Source organism: Bos mutus, chromosome 1 (genome assembly GCF_027580195.1).
Source record: "Bos mutus isolate GX-2022 chromosome 1, NWIPB_WYAK_1.1, whole genome shotgun sequence".
Taxonomy (NCBI): Eukaryota; Metazoa; Chordata; class Mammalia; order Artiodactyla; family Bovidae; genus Bos; species Bos mutus.
In genome coordinates this window covers 154302755-154306900 of record NC_091617.1, presented here as the reverse complement: position 1 = coordinate 154306900, position 4146 = coordinate 154302755, and positions in this window count along the sequence as shown.

Genomic DNA, 4146 nt, shown 5'->3' with positions numbered 1-4146 from the left:
TATTCCTGCTTTCTGGAGAGTTTTATCATAAATGGATGTTGAATTTTGTCAAAGGCTTTCTGCATCTATTGAGATAATCATATGGTTTTTATTTTTCAATTTGTTAATGTGGTGTATTACATTGATTGATTTGTGGATATTGAAGAATCCTTGCATCCCTGGGATAAAGCCCACTTGGTCATGGTGTATGATCTTTTTAATGTGTTGTTGGATTCTGATTGCTAGAATTTTGTTAAGGATTTTTGCATCTATGTTCATCAGTGATATTGGCCTGTAGTTTTCTTTTTTTTGTGGGATCTTTGTCAGGTTTTGGTATTAGGGTGATAGTGGCCTCATAGAATGAGTTTGGAAGTTTACCTTCCTCTGCAATTTTCTGGAAGAGTTTGAGCAGGATAGGTGTTAGCTCTTCTCCAAATTTTTGGTAGAATTCAGCTGTGAAGCCATCTGGACCTGGGCTTTTGTTTGCTGGAAGATTTTTGATTACAGTTTCAATTTCCGTGCTTGTGATGGATCTGTTAAGATTTTCTATTTCTTCCTGGTCGAGTTTTGGAAAGTTGTACTTTTCTAAGAATTTGTCCATTTCTTCCACGTTGTCCATTTTATTGGCATATAATTGTTGATAGTAGTCTCTTATGATCCTTTGTATTTCTGTGTTGTCTGTTGTGATCTCTCCATTTTCATTTCTAATTTTATTGATTTGATTTTTCTCCCTTTGTTTCTTGATGAGTCTGGCTAATGGTTTGTCAATTTTATTTACCCTTTCAAAGAACCAGCTTTTGGTTTTGTTGACTTTTGCTATGGTCTTTTTTGTTTCTTTTGCATTTATTTCTGCTCTAATTTTTAAGATTTCTTTCCTTCTACTAACCCTGGGGTTCTTCATTTCTTCCTTTTCTAGTTGCTTTAGGTGTAGAGTTTGGTTATTTATTTGACTTTTTTCTTGTTTCTTGAGGTGTGCCTGTATTGCTATGAACTTTCCCCTTAGGACGGCTTTTACCATGTCCCACAGGTTTTGGGTTGTTGTGTTTTCATTTTCATTCGTTTCTATGCAAATTTTGATTTCTTTTTTGATTTCTTCTGTGATTTGTTGGTTATTCAGCAGCGTGTTGTTCAGCCTCCATATGTTGGAATTTTTAATCGTTTTTCTCCTGTAATTGAGATCTAATCTTACTGCATTGTGGTCAGAAAAGATGCTTGGAATGATTTCTATTTTTTTGAATTTACCAAGGCTAGCTTTATGGCCCAGGATGTGATCTATCCTGGAGAAGGTTCCATGTGCGCTTGAGAAAAAGGTGAAATTCATTGTTTTGGGATGAAATGTCCTATAGATATCAATTAGGTCTAACTGGTCTATTGTATCATTTAAAGTTTGTGTTTCCTTGTTAATTTTCTGTTTAGTTGATCTATCCATAGGTGTGAGTGGGGTATTAAAGTCTCCCACTATTATTGTGTTATTGTTAATTTCTCCATTCATGCTTGTTAGCATTTGTCTTACATACTGCGGTGCTCCCGTGTTGGGTGCATATATATTTATAATTAGACATTTCTATTTCTAGTTTTGTGAGAGTTTGGTGGGTCTTGAATTTTATGAAATGTTTTTCTCTAGCACCTATGTAGTCTTCATATGTTTTCCCCTAATAATCTGTAATGTGGAAAGAATATTGATTTTTAAATGTTAAACATTCTGTCATTTCTAGTATAAACCACACTCGGTCATGACAATCATTTTATATATTATTGGATTACTTTTGCTTATGTTCAGTTAAAGAAAGACACACAAGATAAAAGTTGTGAGTTTAAGCTTTAGTCAGGGTCTTGCTGAGCACTATATCTTGGGAGACAGCCTCTTAGTGGCTCTGAGGAAACTGCTCCAAAGAGGTAAGGGAGGAGCCAGTTTATATACAATTTTGGCCTGGGAATAGAAGGAGTCAAGCATGTATCTTGGTAAAACATTACTGTTAATCACAAAGAACAGATATCTCAAGTTCGTGATTTTAGTACTTTTCTTATGTATGGGAGGATGCAGGGATCTGATTCACTGAAATTCTTCCTGAGATATGCATCTAGAGGCCTGTGTATCCAAACCATAGACTGCTAAGCCCTGAAATCTTCTCAGGGTGCACTGTCCTTCAGCTGCTGTGGGCTATGCCTTAACTCCGTGGAACTGCATGCTGAGTAAAGCTCTCTGTTGCAGCCATTTTAACTTCTTTCTGCCTTAACTAGTATTTTATAGCAGGGCGATGCTGGCCTCATAGAACCAGTTATGAAGTATTTCAGTTTTCTCTAGTTTCTGGAAGAATTTGTGTAACACTATTATTATTTTTCCTTATATATTTGGAAGCATTTAATAGTGAAGCTGTCTTCTCCTGGAGCATTCATTGTAAGATTTTAAATAATGAAATCATTTCTTTTAGAAGGTCTAGAACTATGCAGCTATCCTAACTATTCCTGCTCAGTTTTGGCAAGTTGTTCAAGGAATCTAATTTATTAACTTTTTTGGACAAAGTTTCATAATATCAGTTTATTATCTTTAAAAAAATCTATAGCATCTGTATTTTCTTTTTCATTCCTTATACTGCTAATTTGTGTTCCTGCTGTTTTTCAATGATGAAATACACAAATTTATTACCTTAACCATTTATAAGTCTACAGTTCAGTTCAGTTCAGTCACTCAGTCGTGTCCAGCTCTTTGCGACCCCATGAATCGCAGCACGCCAGGCCTCCCTGTCCATCACCAACTCCCAGAGTTCACTCAAACTCATGTCCATCAAGTTGGTGATGGCATCCAGCCGTCTCATCCTCTTTCATCCCTTCTCCTCCTGCCCCCAATCCCTCCCAGGATCAGAGTCTTTTCCAATGAGTCAACTCTTCGCATGAGGTGGCCAAAGTACTGGAGTTTCAGCTTTAGCATCAGTCCTTCCAATGAACACCCAGGACTGGTCTCCTTCAGAATGGACTGTTTGGATCTCCTGCACACATAGACATCACCAGATGCTCAACACCGAAATCAGATTGATTATATTCTTTGTAGCCAAAGATGGAGAAGCTCTATACAGTCAACAAAAACAAGACTGGGAGCTGCCTGTGGCTCAGATGATGAACTCCTTATTGCCAAATTCAAACTGAAATGGAAGAAAGTAGGGAAAACCACTAGACCATTCAGGTATGACCTAAATCCAATCCCTATGATTATACAGTGGAAGTGAGAAATAAATTTAAGGGACTAGATCTGATAGAGTACCTGATGAACTATGGACGGAGGTTCGTGACATTGTACAGGAGACAGTAATCAAGACCATCCGCATGGAAAAGAAATGCAAAAAAGCAAAATGGCTGTCTGAGGAGGCCTTACAAATAGCTGTGAAAAGAAGCGAAGCGAAAAGCAAAGGAGAAAAGGAAAGATATAAGTATCTGAATGCAGAGTTCCAAAGAATAGCAAGGAGAGATAAGAAAGTCTTCCTCAGCGATCCATGCAAAGAAGGAAAACAACAGAATGGGAGACTAGAGATCTCTTCAAAAAAATTAGAGATACCAAGGGAACATTTCATGCAAAGATGGGCTTGATAAAGGACAGAAATGGTATGGACCTAACAGAAGCAGAAGATATTAAGAAGAGGTGGCAAGAATACACAGAAGAACTGTACAAAAAAGACCTTCTCAACCCAGATAATCACGATGGTGTGATCAGTTACCTAGAGCCAGACATCCTGGAATGTGCAGTCAAGTGGGCCTTAGAAAGCATCACTAGGAACAAAGCTAGTGGAGATGATGGAATTCCAGTTGAGCTATTTCAAATCCTGAAAGATGATGCCGTGAAAGTGCTGCAATCAATATGTCAGCAAATTTGGAAAACTCAGCAGTGGTCACAGGACTGGTAAAGGTCAGTTTTGATTCCAATCCCAAAGTCTACAGTCAGTGGTATTAAATAATTTACATTTCTGTGCAACGATCAGCAGCATATATGCGCCGAAACGTCATCCTGTGAATCTGACTACGCCCACCCGTCTACTCGACTGCGACCCCCGCCGCCCTACTTTCTCTAGGATTTTGACCACCTCCTTCTACCTTTCCAGCTCCAGCCACCCCCTGCCCTGGAAAGAATGACACAGGATTTACACTTCACAGTGTGGTTGCGAAGGTTACTGAATT